The 16,316-nt window shown below is 37.3% G+C and overlaps 1 protein-coding gene and 1 long non-coding RNA gene across 3 annotated transcripts in view; both read right to left on the bottom strand.

Moving 5' to 3' along the window:
* Nucleotides 1–16,316, bottom strand: part of TSC22D1 (TSC22 domain family member 1) — a 98,434-nt gene that overhangs the window by 50,252 nt on the left and 31,866 nt on the right. The gene's annotated exons all lie outside the window — the stretch shown is intronic.
* On the bottom strand, nt 4,039–14,965 carry LOC122154720. Its single transcript, XR_006166765.1, has 3 exons — nt 14,865–14,965; nt 7,171–7,362; nt 4,039–6,194 (listed from the first exon to the last, which is right to left on the bottom strand). It is a non-coding gene; the product is annotated as an uncharacterized LOC122154720 (long non-coding RNA).

Genomic DNA, 16,316 nt, shown 5'->3' with positions numbered 1-16,316 from the left:
GATTAGAGTTTTCCAAGTAATATGTATTTTTGGATAACAATGTGAGGACTGATACAGGGACAAAACCTTCCTTGGTTTTTCTTAAACATTCTCTGAATAAACAGATTATTACTGTTCATCTTTCTCATCTGCAAAACTGCTTTATTAAAAAAACAGTTCTGAGCAAGTCAAAAGAAGTATTACAGAAACCTGACTGGTATACTCTTTCAACAGGGATAGATGGGTAAAGTCTCCAAAGTGGATGCAAGTAGAGGAAAGAATAACTAAAAAAAAAAAAAAAAAAAAACTATAAAATTTAGCATTAATTCACAGGAACGGATACTTAAAAGATAATTACCCATACAAGTATAAAGGGAACAAAAATGTCAATACAGAAACCACTTCTTGGAATACTCCTCAGCACAATACGTATTAGAAGAAAGCATATTGTTCCCTAAAATACTCAAAGAAAATAATTTCACCAGTTGCTTTGTAAATACTGTACTAAAAAGTTCGGAGATCAATTAAGTTATGTATGAAAACTATTACTTGTGTTCTAGCATACCAGAAGTAAAACAGAAGAGATTTAACACATGAAAAGCTAAAAAGTTTGTTATAGCACATTCTCATTTTTACAACTACCCTTAATTTATTAGGAAAGGAACTAATGTAAGCTTTTCCTGTGAATGTCCCTATTCTCATGTCCCTACCAGGTTTTTTAAGCTATTTCTCATATCAGCCAGATCCAACAGAAGGTTACAGCTTCCAAAGATATACAAGCTCTTAAAAAGTTACATAAAAATAAATGGACAAGTCCAGGAGTCCTTCTAACTTGTCTCTACTTTCCCCTTAACAAAAGCTGCAGCATTAACTCATTTGTTTTAGACACCATGAGGTGATAAATGTAAGCAGTGCCAAAAGCATAATATAGCTACAAATCAGTGCTTACACTTTATTAGACACAAGAGAATCTAACCACACAAGCTACAAATCTGTAGGAGTCCAGACTTTACTAGTATCATTGCTTATAGGGGAGAAAAAAAGCTTAGCTGCTGCAAGTGATTTTCTGTCAAGTCTACCGCCTGCTAAGGGAGAGTTTCTACATTAGCTGGCTGCTTGTTATTCCAATTCCAGTATCTGTCTCAATTTCTCTGTAGTCCTGAAGGCAACCAGGAACATCCCATCTGTACTCAGCAACTGTGCTGAAGTCAGCTGTTCTTCATTTACTCCTATGTGCTTCAGCCTGATTTCATCTCTCCATCACATACTCAAAAGATTTTGCAAATTAATTTTTCATGCTTTCTCATCTAATGCTAAGTACTACCACAGATCAGGAAGACATTTTTTTAAAGAATTTCAAATTCTATTACTCTGAAAAGTTCTAAACACATGCCAGCAGCAGATGTGTGAAAATTCCCCTGAAACGCCTGAACGGATAAGGATGCTTTCCTAAATCACAGCTTACGTGTGTTCAAGGTAATTTCCATCATTTCTAAGAGTTTCATGTTTCATATTCACATGCTACTTCACTTACACTCCATATTAGGCAGTATTTCCTAGTCTTCCACAATATCTTCCCTTACTGGTAAATGCCAGGATATACAACTATGAGACAATATAACAAATGATAACAGAATTAAACTTCTACCTTAAGGAGCTGAGATTTCCTGATAGATGCCTTAAGCCTTCCCCTAGCCATAGGGAACCAAGCTTTGGAAAAATAGGTAAAAATCTGCTATTTGTCAGTAATTTCAGCAAAATAACATGTCCAAACTGTCTTTCTGTTCTTCCTGTAACCCGATGCCAAGGATACAGAACAGTGTATTTTACCCTGTGTTTTTAACAAAGGTTTCCTACCATCAAGAAGCAAATAGTTTGCAAGCTCATGCTGCTTAGACAGTTAAATCAATTTTAATCAAGGTAACATATAGAAAGAAGTGCATAAGCTGCAGAAAATTCCATCATATTTTTACTAGTATTAAAACTACGAAAATATACTGATCGACCATTTAACCTACAACATCTCCATAGTGTTGTCTGACAAGTCTTTTCATTTTTCACCAAGGTAGCTAAAGCCAAAGAGAGAAACAGTTAATTTCCCTATATGCCATGCCAGTAATTCTAAAGATTACTTAAAGTGATTTAATTTCTAAAGAGTGCCTTTCCTGAATAGCACTTTACATTTGGTGGCAATCTTTCTCTGAGATAACTAATACTACCTCAATTTTAATGTGGACTCTAAATGAGGTAATTCCATCTGATGAATAAACCTCAGTTCAAGTCACCACAAAGCTAAGTTTTGCAAAAATCTATCTAAATCACATTTCATCCTTCAAAAGACAATTACGTTCACATTAAATGCATTTATGATCATAAAAGCTCCATTATTTGTTCAAATACTATTTACTTGAGAATTACAGATATGTTTAACTGAATTTGGCAAGAGGGGGTCAGATACCAGTAAGATTGAAATTAGTGAAGTAGTTACTACGAAGAAAACCACCTCAAGCCATATGCCTCTCTGTGCAATCTCTTACAACCATCCATCAGAAAAAAATTTTGCCCCCATAAAAGTGATACCCATTTGCGCAAGATAGACTTCTGCTACAGAACAGTAAGTGAAGAAATCTGAAACCCAGACATTTTCCTGACCCCGACTTGAACAGCACATAGAAAAAGCAAGAAACAATTTCTACCAGGGAGATAAAAAAAAGGAAAGCCACCCATATGTGAGAGTGGATCAAGGAAATGAAACAATATAGGACAGTTTATTAGAACAATAGCTTTATATTCTTCAAAAAAATTAGCAAGTGATCAGGGAAGCGTCACTGTCATCAGTAAAAGAAACATGAACCCAATATGGTCTTCCAAACCATTTTAAATAGTTAATTCATCATGCTTTCCATGCAATCTGGCAATCCAGCTTAAGTAGCAAAACCCAACAGTTATTCCTGAAACAACCCACCAACTCACCTCATGTTGCTGAGATCAACTTACAGACCTGACTTAGGAGCTGTGTAGCCGCCAGTTCTTCATAAAGTCCATGCAAGAAAAAACGAAGGGTTCAACTGTTTGTTACCATTGCTTTCAGAGAATGACTTTTTCCAGTTTTCAATTAAAAACACTTTTCTAAACTAGCCCCCTACATCACATTCTTTCAGGGATCAGTAACAGAGGTCTGGAAAACCAAGATACCAACCTACTTTCCTCAATCAAAGAAGAGCTGAGAAAAGGATTTTTTGTCACTGCTACCTGCACAAATCCCAGTGCCCTGCAAAAAGGACTGGAGAAATGAAATCCAACTTACAGCACACCACTGCTGATGGAGCTAGTTCAGCTTTCAGAAGTTCACAAAAAAACTGTTGGTGCTTTCTTACCCATCTCCCTCACTATAACACAAGGGAATATAAACACCCCAGAACCCATACTCTTTACTCTCATTTTCTTATTTATAGAATTAACATCATTTTCTTGTTTACAGAAGGAACACATTTTTTTGATTAATCTCCATTCCTTGAACTACTCTAAACTGACAAAACATCTCTCACACAGGTTTAGCTCTGGCTGAAGTAGCAGCATTAAGATCTTCCCCCACATTTCCTGATCTTTACAGAATACTTCCTGACTCTCAAAGCATCCCGTAACAGAGAAAGAGTTGCAACATAAGCCATGGAGGGTGGATAGAAGGTGAAAAGAAGAAAGCAAATCTTTCAGGTTAAACAAGATAGCTCTTCTGGGACAGGAAAAAAGGATGTGTCAACAGCCAGGATTTTATTGACTGGCTATGAAACAATTAGGAGCTGCTGGCATCTGGTCAAGAAGATGTAAAGGATTACATGAAGTTAGGTAGCTCAAAAGCTCAAGGAATCTTAAAGGGAATAGAAAGAGGAAAAATAGGAATACTACGAGTCTATTTTGTGAAATTCTGTTAGTACTGGGGATTAAAAACCTCTGAAAGCGTACAGTGTTTTTCCATGTTTCCTGGCATTCTGCAGTCAGTCAGGAGAGTCACTCGATACTCATACAATTATGTTAAGTACAATATAAACAAGAAGAAAATGGTTTTAGACATCTTTATTATTTAATAACACAAAGGCAGGAGTTATTGCGCTAAAGAACCCAGGATTTCAGCTGGAAAACTCAGAGCATGATAGTAGTAGGCTAACACAATGCTGAGAGACAAAAGTATCAAAATACTGACTGTAGAACAACCACAGGTTTTTTGGGGTTTTTTCCCCAATTGTAACTATGGGAGGGAGCAATTTTAGCAACTGAGATGATAACATTAGAAACAGTTCTCAGTGCCCCTGTTATTCTACTATAAGTATTCAGTGTGCATAAGTATTTGATGGTCTTGAATTTACCTTATAGTACAGAACAAAATGACCAAAAACTGTGGCTGAGACAAGTACACCTATTAAGGAAGCCACAGAAGATATCAAACCCTACACAGACTAGAAGTTAGAAAAACAGGTATTTTCAACAAAAAGCACTGCTGGCACAAATCTCTAGCCACTGATGTTAGTATTTATTTCTGAGACTCACAGCTCTTCATTTTATAACTTCTAGATTACTCCCGTTTGGCACACAATTCATGTCTATACCTGTAACAGCTACTCAATTTTAAGGTCATCACATATGTATTTCCACATATTAGAAAGTATTGAATTTGATACATTAAACTGATTTATCTTTAAACTTCAAAGTTCACAAGTGTTACTGTAGTTGCATAGTTTAACACACACATCTGACTATCAGTTTTCTAAAAATACCTGGTTATAAATTTAGCGTTTTACTCCATAACCACAGAAGTAGCAAGACAAAGAAGTTTGAAATTCACAGCAAAAAAAAGGGTATTAAAAAGCCATCCAACAGAATGCCAAATTTCAGAAAGTCCAGTGAAAATGGCTCACTACATAAGTATGTCCTTAAATACCACCATCTGAACAATTATTTTTAGAATGTACTAAGACTGAAATGCATTCCAGCATAGTAAGAAGTCACAACTGCCATGAAGCAGTAGCCTCAGGGCTACATTAAGACTGTTCAACAATTTAAATACGCTGGCAAATTTAATGAAAGATCTAGGCATTAGTTAAAAACCAATGTTTGTGGTAACTGATTTAAGAAATTAATTGGATTCAAGCACAAGCATCTGACTAGTTTACTCCAACTGATAGAAGCAGAAAACAGGAAAATAAAAGTGCTCTTTACCTACTGCCAGAGGGTCTGGTTCACGCTCCTGCCACCCCTTCTCACACTCAGCTTCAGAATAAAGCTTTCCTCTTTCCTAAACTGAACATTACAAGTAATTCCTATTCTTCAAAACTAATTTCCTATAGCGAAAAGAACAAAAGTACACTTGCATGTGTGTGTGTTGTTCGCTGCTGCCAAACATAAGGTTTTTATTTGAGATCTCACAAGATATTTAATTAAGTTTGACTATAGAATCCCTTAGGGGGAAAACAATTAAAAGCTTTCCGTTTTCTAACAAATAGCTTTTCACTCTTAAAGAAAAAAAAAAATTATCTAAGCTTTTCCACTTTCATAGCTCTCAACACTTCCAACGTACCTTCTCACGACACAAAACCACAGGAAACCTCAAAAGATGTAGTACTTCCCATATTGCCATTGTGACATTTTTGGTACTCAAATTTATTTTTTAAGTAAACTTGGAGAGGTAGAAGCCTAATTAAATACCATTTTCACAAGAACCTTTATTAAAATTATTTCTAATCATTTAAATGGACTATAAGTAGAAAAGGCTTTACAAAAATAACAGTCTGAACCACAGCAGAACCCTGTTTCACAGATTCACATGGCATCTCCTATGAAGGGGACAGCAAGATCCGATCACATTATTAGACCTTTAAATTCTTAAACTTGTATTTATTGACTTGATCTTCAGATAGGAAGATGCCAGGTTTAGGTTTTATAAAAGACATCTTTATGACATAGTAACAAAAGGACTGTGGAAGGCCAAACGAATTTCCTAAAGAATGATGCATTAGAAGTAGTGTTCTGCCTAGGCCTCCATTTCTAGGGTGGCTCTGTGTGATGGAAAAAGGAGTCATTTCTTTCCCAATCCCACTTTTGTCAGAAGATCCTGCTTAAGGAAGGCCAAGATCCAAACCCAGTCATCTTCCAGCAACATAAATGGCTCTCAAGATCTTCTGCTGAAGGCTTGTGATGCAGTATAAAGGTTAGAAGGTGTCCTGAAGCAATTTGGAGGGAATGAAGAGGGAGAGAAGAGTCACAAGATGCACCAAAGTAATAATGCATGTAACATAGTTCCAAATGACTTCAACTCAGCACGAAAGAGGAACTGGTAAAATCTCCTTAGAATTTCATTGACAGTTTTCAAGTGATTCCTTTTGCTAAAAATCAAAAGGAAATTTAGAATAAACTTCCTGTGCCAGCAATGACATAGCTGGAGAAAGAAAGGTCTGACTGTGGGCTACCGATGTTTGCGAGGAAGAGGCTGTGGCTCTGCACAGTGTGAAGTGAGAAAGGCAGAATTTACCTGAGCCGATTCTACCGATTCCCCTTCTCTGGGCCTGAGGGATTGCCCATCATGTGGGTTAGCAGCACATCCCCCTCATCAGGCTGTTCCACTCTATTTCCTTCACACGGACAAAGAAAAGGGACTTAACAAACCCAGCAGCCACAGGCTCCTCTGAAGGAAGAACGTATTTACAAGTTTAGAACAGGGGGAACTTTATCAGTGCTGGGAATCCAGTCGGATTGGTGGCCTCCACCTTACTGCACATTCAAACCTACAACTGGTGCAAAGAGACAGGGAGGAGATGCAAATGGTGTGGCTACGGGCCATATACAATCACTGGCCTTACCTTGGCCCTAGCCACCAGTTTCTGCTCTTGACTTAGTTTCCTGTTTAGAAAAGGGTCAGACGAAGAATGTCATCAGTGCTTCAAAGAACTGAAGTACAAATATGACCCACTGACAGGAAGCTTATGCAGAGGCATAAAAAACATTCTTTCCAAGTGCCCAGGATATTTTTTTCTCCTCTCTCTCTCTCCCCCACATTTTTTCTTTAAACTGCGCACACTCTTTCTCTCTCTCAGCCTAGAGAAGTGGAAGACAACATCAACAAAAAAAAAGCATAGAGAAACAGCATAAAGTCCATCCTTCACAGCTGAGTGGATGGCAGTTCAAAGGGGCCCTACCTACCTGCAACCCTGTTGTTTGCTTCAAGAACTTTGTTTGCCCAAGGAAAAAGAGACGAGCAAATCCTGGAAGCAGATCCTTCCCCAAAGGAAGTTTCTTTCTGAGTCTGCAACCTGGAGCTTTTGCTTGAGACTCAGTCCTCTGAGCGGATTCTTTCTTCAAACTCTCACACTGGTTCTTTACTTTTGTGGGCAGCTGGAAAAAGAATGAAGCCGTAGGCTGAGGCAGGGACTCCATACTTCCAGGATAGGGAGGCAGAAAGACTGGAGGGGAAGGAAAAGTGCTAGTTGGTAACTTCTTGAATAATGATCTGCATTCCCTCATTTTCTGCCACACAGAGACATACACATAGTCACTGCAATAGGGGAGGATGACAAGAGATGAGTACTAGACATGCAGTTTTTTCATGCTCTGATGCCAAAAAAAAAAAAAAAAAACCAAAACACCAAAGTGTTGAGCTGTGAACTTTCAAGACTTTTAAGACATCTACCAATAGACGAGCTCAATCATAAGATGCTTTGTCCAGAAAGTTCTCTCAGTTTGTTACAAGTAGATGGGGGGGAGGGGGGGGGAACTCGCTCATTTCTTGGAAAAATTTCCATCCAAATCTCTTCTTTGTTCACTTTCTCTCAAGTGAAATAAAAATGGCATCTATTGCAATGCAGTGAACGTCTCCCCATAATCTCTTTTAAGAAGAAACGAACATACTTACCTGAATGCTTCCCTCGCAAATGACTTCCTAACCCCACCCCAACTTCTCTGTAAAGGCCTTACTCCAATCTCAAGTCTTCTATTCTATTCACAAAATCAGATTGATCAAACACTGGTAGCAGTTTAATGCTCTTGTGACCACCTCTGATTCAACCTTGGCACATTATGGTTGCTGTGGAAGTTTAGAACCTACCCAAGCTCCTGGATCAGGTTTCTGTACTTCTAGAATATTCCTCTTTTTTTCCCCAGAAAACCTAGATGTCCTAGGAGTTAATTGTCATCACTCAAACAACGAAAATACAATGCACGAGAGTTGAAATTTTCTTCTTCACAATTCCTGAAAGCTGATAAGACTCCTGTGAAGTTTTATCAGTAGCATGGAGCCAACATGCAACAACACAGAACCAGAAGTTACTGGACTTAAAACACAACTATACGCATGCCGCTCACATATGCGTTTACTGGTTATTATCCATTGCAATACCTTTTACACAACAGCAACAGTGTCTGGTATTTGTATGTAGGGTAGCCATTGAACTGTGTGCCTTAGGTGAGGCACCATCATTTTACCTGCAGTGCTCTTCATTGCTCTCAGGACACCAAGCAGAGTATGATCCAATAGTTAACCAGGAAAGTTGGCTACTCGTTATGTTTGATGCAATTGCACTTAATTCATTGAGGGGCAATTTTGGTGGCATTTCTTCATCCTCTCCTTTAGAGCACACACCTAAACAAAATAGCTTTATATGGTTAGGTATCTCATGTGTCCTTCACTTATAAGCTTTCCCATCCTCAAAGAAACTTTCCTTCATTGTGCTCCAAATAATACAAGGAGAAGTCGGGAAAAAAACCCTAGGTTTTACCATTAAAACCACAGCAGTAATACAGAGTTTTAAAAGGGCATCTTTAATTTCTGCAGTTAGAGTAGTAGACAGGAAAATGTCCTTTTTAGTTTTTTTTTTGTTTTGTTTTGGGTTTTTTTTTTTTTTAAGTAAGTGACAGATAAAGCCATCAAGGACAGAACCAGATATGCTATAGTAATTAAAACAGAAAAATCAGCAAGTTCTTTCAGAGAAACTGCTTGGGCATGCAGAAAGACACTCTGCTTCTTGGTTCCTCTGAGGACATCGAATATGTGATGGTATCTCAATCTAAGGTAACACATTTTGCTCTAAATAGCAAGACTACTTCACAGAAATAATAGGATTAATTGTCTTTCAGTGGAATTTCATGACTTTTCAACAACATGAGACCAATATGGGGTCCTATACCTTCCAATTTGACAGAAGATTGCCTCTTTTATTATTTCAGATCAGATGTCAAGAGTTAGGGAGTCAGGTTGTCTTTTCATCCCACAGGCACATTTTTGTGAAAGAAGGTCTTTCTGTTTGGAAAGAACAACTGACCACCACACAAATGTACTTGGCCAACAGATGTCTCCAGGATGACATTTATACTCTCCTCTTCCAGTAAGGTAGAAGATAAAAGATAAACATGAAAGAAGAGAAAATGTAGGAGAAAATGTTCAATGCAAATCGCTGCTGGTCTGTACATGCTGTCTAAAAAACTACTACAAAAAGACAGTATACTTAAAAGCACATTTCTTCTTAAGACTCCCTTGTGAAAAGAAGGTTCCTTTTTTACCAGATAACTTGCAATACTTCGAATCTCAGGAACTTCCCACATTGCTAATACTTGTTACTTACAATTCATAACTACAACGCCATATACAGCATTATAAGCTTAACCTCAGGTGATGTGTTGAAGCCTACAAACACTATTAACACTTCTGATGTCAATATTCTTTCCCAGCTCAGAGCAACAGAAGGTATCAAAGCGAATCAACCCAGATGAAGCAGCAAAATCCAGCTTATCACAGGTTCCTTTCAAACAGGAATCTGCCTAGGGCCTTTATAATACCAAGATAAAGCTGCCTTTGAGAAATCCTATTTCACCAGGAAAAGATCCTATTCACTGGAAAAAAGACTCCAGATCACCTTCAATACACTCCATAGTATGAAATCACCTACTGAAGTTCCGGGGGTGTAGAAGAACGGCTTACTTGGTCTTACTCTATTCATGTAGTAGTTCAGTAGGAGACAAAGATCCAATGTAAAATTTAAGGGGAAAAAAAAAAAAAAAAAGGCATTTATGTGCACTTTGTCCATCGGTGTTTTCCTCATGGAAATAGGTGAACAACAAAACAGTTTCTGGAAGATCAATCTAAAACATGCTGTTAGGAATAACTTGTTTTTAAATTCCTTTCCCTACATCAAGGTCATAGTACATCTCCTTTTCCAAGAAAGGAATAACCCTTTACTTCTAGTTTTTATCCTTTCATACATCTTTCTTCCCTTGAACAGAATTATCTTGAACTCTAAAGAATAAATGAGGTTGGTAATTTTTGTGTTCTTGCTATCAAAAAATACTAGCCTGATTAATTCCTATATACAGATATATATTTCAGGCTGAAATAACTACAGTTTCTGCATTTTGAGATGAGAAATGCTAACCGCTACTCTTTTGCTCTTCTAAATATTTAAAAGAATGGAAGAAGTCTACAACAGACCATTCAAAGTACCTGAATCCCTCTTATGGGAATTCTGGGAGAGGTTTTTTTGTTGCCTCACATCAATCATCAGAAGTGATTCATACTACCAAGATGGGATGTTACACCAATTTAAGGAGCTGAATATAAAACAACTCTTCTCAGTCACTGTACTATAGAGTTTCCTGATTTACCTCAAGTGCAGGCTCTGATGGGATCCTTCTAGTTGGAGCAGAAAGAAATCATGGCTATGATGACATAAAAACAACGTGTTGATGATCTTCAGATACAGATAAAGTCAGGAAAGGCACTGGTAGGTCCATTTGTGAGTGTACAGAAGAGAGTAAGGAATCCTATAATCAATGTTCTCGTCTCCTTTGGGCAAAGAAAGGAATCTCTGAAATGTCTTTCCATAGTGACCCAACTGTTGATAGATATTCAGGGAGGAAAAATCCTTTAGTGCTTTCTTCCACCTTCCTTCTCTACATGGCAGGTTTCACTACCACTCACTAATTCAAGAGTCAGTGAAGAGTGATCCCCCTTTTTTTTTGCATCAGTTGATGAGAAGCTCAGTAGCCAGTAAGAAAAGCTTAAACAATTGTAAGTTCTACAGAATACCATCTGCAAAATAAGCAAAAAACTAAATCTATGTATTTGATAAGTAGTATAGAATATAAGCAGCAATACTTTTTTTTATTTCTAGTACTTCTGCTCCAACAACTGCAGGATCCATGGAAACAAAACGCTAACTGCCACACCTGATTCAAGTTACCTGCAGTTAGATCAACTATTCCTCAACCCTCAAACTGAAATTTTAATGCATCACACAATTATTTTAAAGTTCAACTAGCCATATGGATTATTTGCAGTTCCTAAAATGAAACTTGTCCTATGTTAAGTAGTTGCTGCCCTGCTGCCATTAGTCATACCTCTAGAAATATGTGCAGGCTGCAAACCCACTGCAGGATCTATGTACCAGCATCCAGATGAACTGTTATTCAAAACAAACATTACAAGAATAACAAATTTTAGTAAAGCATCTTTCTCCTGGAAACTAGCACCAACATGACATGCATATTAAAGCATCAACAGGAGTAATATAAGGCTGACTTTAAATTCCAAGCTACTAACACTATGAAAACAATACTAGTTCCCCAAAACTTCTTGGTTTTGGTTATTTTGGGGGGAAAGGAAGGAGGGTACTTGACAGGAGAGAATGGAAGAAGTCACTGAGCATTACAACAGCTATACCAAATATTATCAAGTCTCAAGATGGAGAAAGGCAGCAAAACCATTGGTCAAATTGTTGGAAAGATTAAGTGTCATGCAACTCATCATTATGTTATCATACGTTATCAAGATAACGTTATCAGATGATATTATCAAGTCTAGCCGAGGGCCACGAAGATGATCAGGGAGCACCTCTCCTATGAAGATGAACTGAGAGACTTGGCATTGTTCAGCCTGGAGAAGGCTCCAGGGAGACCTTCTAGCAGCCTTCCAGTACTTAAAGGGGGCCTACAGGAAAGATGGGGAGGGACTCTTTATCAGGGGGGTGGGGTGATAGGACAAGGGGTAATGGTTTTAAACTGAAAGAGGGTAGATTTAAATTAGATATAAGGAAGAAATTCTTTACTGTGGGTGTGGTGAGACACTGGAAGAGGTTGCCCAGAAAACTTGTGGCTGCCCCCTCCCTGGAAGGGTTCAAGGCCAGGCTGGACTGGGCTGGGAGCAACCTGCTCTAGTGGAAGGTGCCCCTGCCCGGGGCAGGGGGGTTGGAACTAGATGATTTTTAAGGTCCCTTCCAACCCAAACCATTCTATGATCCTGTGATCATTAAGTGCTAAACTTGCAGACGAACAGAATGGTAGGAATATACTTTCCAAATTTCAGAATAGGTTTTAAAGCATTTGGCCTCTCTCCAAAAATGTTTTGTGCTCAACTTCTTTAAAGGCCTACGAAAAACCAGAGAGGGCCACAGTGTCGTCTAGATTATCAGACAAGGTATCAGACAATACCTACTCAATCCTGGCATAGGTACCAACCCCTGAAAGACCTTTTTTATTGCCAGTTTAGGAGTGGTAATAAGCTATGGCTTTTCTGAACTCAGCATGACAGAGTTATAGAATTGTAGACAGCTGTCACAGCAACACACATTTGAGAAACACAGCCAGCACTTCTTGGAGCATTTATAACAGCAGGAAAACACTAGGGGCATAAAATTGAATGATTTGTTGATTATAGAAAATACTACCTTGTAAAAATAATTCCAATTAATAGATGCATCAAATCAATAAAATTAATTAGTATTTGTTAAAGAATTTTATAATTATTTTTTCATTTTCAAAATTGTTTATTTTAAAATGTCTGTACTAGCATGCTTTTTGTTACTTGTCAACTTTGTACGCCAAGAACAGTTAAGAGCAAACCTTTTTTTTGACCTAATTAAACCACATTTCAAATCAGATTAACAGACTTTACTGGCACTAATATACATTTTTGTCACAGAGACAGACCTTCATTCAGCCTTAGGGAAATTCTGTGCTTCTGGGGAGAGTGCATGAGCTGATATTAAAACAAACAAACAAAAAAAAAATCAATCTTTTTAAGATATCATACAATGCCAGGTTGTTTGGGTTTTTTCCTCATTAAGAAAGGCAGATATAGCAATAGAAGTTACAGTGATTATATATACCTTGAACTTACTTGAAATTACATAAAGCCCATAGTTTCTTAATATTAACAGTGTCTTTGTACTTTCCTTTTTAGCTCTTAATACATGGCTTGCTTGATTTAATTTGATTCTAATTACATGCAATTAGTTTCCATAAATTTCTTAAACTTTTTTTTTTTCCCTTTAAAAAAGCATCGTATTTCTCACTGAGTTCTTAATCTTCACATAATTCTTACACTTTCTGGACAGGGTCTTTCAGCCAGTCTATCTGCAGAACCTGGAAGCTGAAATACTACACAAACAATGTTAAGAGGAGTGATTCCAGTACCATTTAACAGCTACACCGGACTGGATGCCTGTGATTCTGTTTTTTTGGGGGGGGCGGGAGGGGATGAGGTCCAAACTGAATTTTCAGGTGAGAATAGCTCAAGTCTTTTCTCTGTAGGTTTTGACCTCTGATCATCTCCTTCCTGACTTTCCTCTGGTGTCTGGGATCTCTGGAAAACTCAAATACAGCAAAAATAACCCTTCCGTGCAATATTTACTCAAATACATATATATATTTAATAAATGTTAGTGAAGGGCAACACGGAAAATAAAAACTGAACATGTAAGTTGCTTTTCTGAAGTCACCAGTTTTAAGAAGTTCTACTCTGGAAAGTACTCAAAACATGCATTTCAGAACTGAGCATTTACTTTCCATATGAAAAACTAATTTCTACATCTTTTATGTTAAAAAAAAGCTTCCTGACTCTAGAGTTTACAACTATGGCATGCAATCTGTCCTGCAGACTTCATCCTCTCCTCATTTTCAGAATCAATAAGAACTCCACAGCCAAAACTGGACTGAGTTTTCTAGTAACTGTTACTGCTGAGATACAAACTGATGTTAAACGCTATTGTAAACTCTGTTAGTTCTCCAGCACTAACAAGTGTGTGATGTAACTAAGGCTTATTTTTGTCTAACACGAGCTGGTGACAGTGGAGACAAACCAATTTAGAGCCATAACTCGCAAATGATGTGCAAGCGCACTATGATACCTCTGAAACATAGTGACTCCTAGGTTCAAGATTCAAGTTTAAGAAGTCTCATGTGCAGGCAGTTATATATTAGACTAGAACTATATTTTTTATTTTTACCTAGGTGTTAACAGTACATGAAAAATGCATTCTGGATTATCTACCACACAAAATATGCTGTCTTTAATTAGCCAATAAAATGTTTTCTAAAGATTTGCTGACTTAACTTTCCTTATTGGCCCACTGCCTCAAATTCACCCGTATTTTAGTATCAAAATTGTGTCATTCCCTCAAACACAACTTGGAATAAGACCACCACAAGTTTTATAATTAAAATGTTCATAAGTCAGCTGAGGTAAAGGCCATTTGAAATGTGTAATTTGGCTCTGCTTAAGAAATTGTTCACATTGAGTTGTCCCTATATCTTCTCTCCATGCAAGCACCTTCACACCTACCTGCTTTGATCAGCCAGAACTCCCAGCTTTTGCACTAGACAATTAACTTTGGCAGTGCCTCTTCACAGGCATACCAGTGTGCAGTGTTTGATTGTCATTCTGTATCTGTTGAAATATTAGCACTTGGTTTAGGTTGTATGCAAGAAGAAAAAAAAACAGTAACAAATCATACATAAAAAAACAGGAACACACACAAAGATTTCTAGCCTAGGTGTACCGCTTTCACAAAATTATTCAGAAGAGGGAAAGAGACAGACATCAAATATCCGTACCAAAACAGGAAACTTACCCCACTGACTGATCTGGGTTGGAGAGTGCTTAACCATAGACTGAATCTCACAGGACCCTCTTTCCTTCATTTGAGTCAGGACTTCATTGACAAAAATAAACACAATCCAGGGCAGATAAAATAGAGCTTCCCACGCGCTCAGGCAAACAGTCAAGACACTATGAACCCTCTTGAAAAAAAACATCATTTGAATCATTACTGAACACTTCTGTATATGATTAATATCTACAACATGAATAGTTTATTTTGAAGCAAGTTTGATAAAACCATACACCAGAGATATTTTTGCCACGACACTCTTTTAGCATGAAATCAGTTGCGTGATCTCTGATTTCTGTGCCAAAATGTAAAGGCCAGTCTTTCCTCAAAACAGTTGTTCTATTTAATAAAATCCTTCTGCCTGTGAGTTCCAAAGATCAGCTCTCCTATAAAAGACCATTAAGGCTCCTTTCCTTCCACCACACTTTCTTTTTAAGGCAAGATTCTAAAATTAGTTTGCAGCAGGACTGAGAGAGATCTGCATTAAAGTTCTCAGGTTTTAGCTGTTGACTATATGTAAACTATTGTATTTTCTATTTAATGGCTTTCTAGCTACCAAAAAAAAGTTAAAAAAAAAAAAATCTCACAAGTATTCCACACTGCCATTACTTCTACGTGCAAAAAGTCTGTATTAGAAAACTATCTTACACTCTTAAATTGAGTCAAGCTTCATGTTCTAACTTATCAAAATGTACAAAAAAGGAAAGAACAGTGCATGTAACAGAGCTTGACATAGCCAATGTAAAGAAAACTGCAACGCAGATGCCTAAAAGTCCTTCATTTTTGGCATGTCCTCAAAATCCATTCTCTACAGGCTGCAGAGTTAAGCATTACATTATATAGAATTCAGCTGAGAATGAGTCTGTATTTTTAACATGTAGTTACTCTTCCAGATAGTTATTTCCCCAAGTTTTAAATTATTCTTAATTCATAGTTTAATATCTGCATAACTGAAATCCCCATAAGCATTTTGCAAACTAGACCAAAGTTTAATATTGCGTAACTGCTTTTTTTTCCTCCTCCTCTTTTTGCTGGACAAGCATTATATTACTTCATGTATATAATTTTACAAGTGAACATCAAGTAATTTTCTATTCTTTTATATCTTAACTATTTTTATTGTAGACTTGAGCCCAAAAGAAAAATTCTTCAAACAGAACTGCCAACTTCATACTTCAAGATGCAACTTAATGTAAAAGTCTGCTATTCCTAGCCCAGGCAATCTTTTAATGTCCTTTTTCAAGTCATAAGGGAACTGCCATTTACCAGTCAAGTTCTTGCATTCTGTTTTATTTTATAAAACATACATATATATTTAAGCAGCCTGAATGACATAAGAATCATATATGGTACCCAATAAAATGCTAATAGTACCTGTATAGGTAACTGAACAACTTTGTTGGAGAAGCTATA

This window comes from Tyto alba, unplaced genomic scaffold (assembly GCF_018691265.1).
Source record: "Tyto alba isolate M040663 unplaced genomic scaffold, T.alba_DEE_v4.0 Super-Scaffold_45, whole genome shotgun sequence".
Taxonomy (NCBI): domain Eukaryota; kingdom Metazoa; phylum Chordata; class Aves; order Strigiformes; family Tytonidae; genus Tyto; species Tyto alba.
This window is presented reverse-complemented; position numbering and strand designations above follow the sequence as displayed.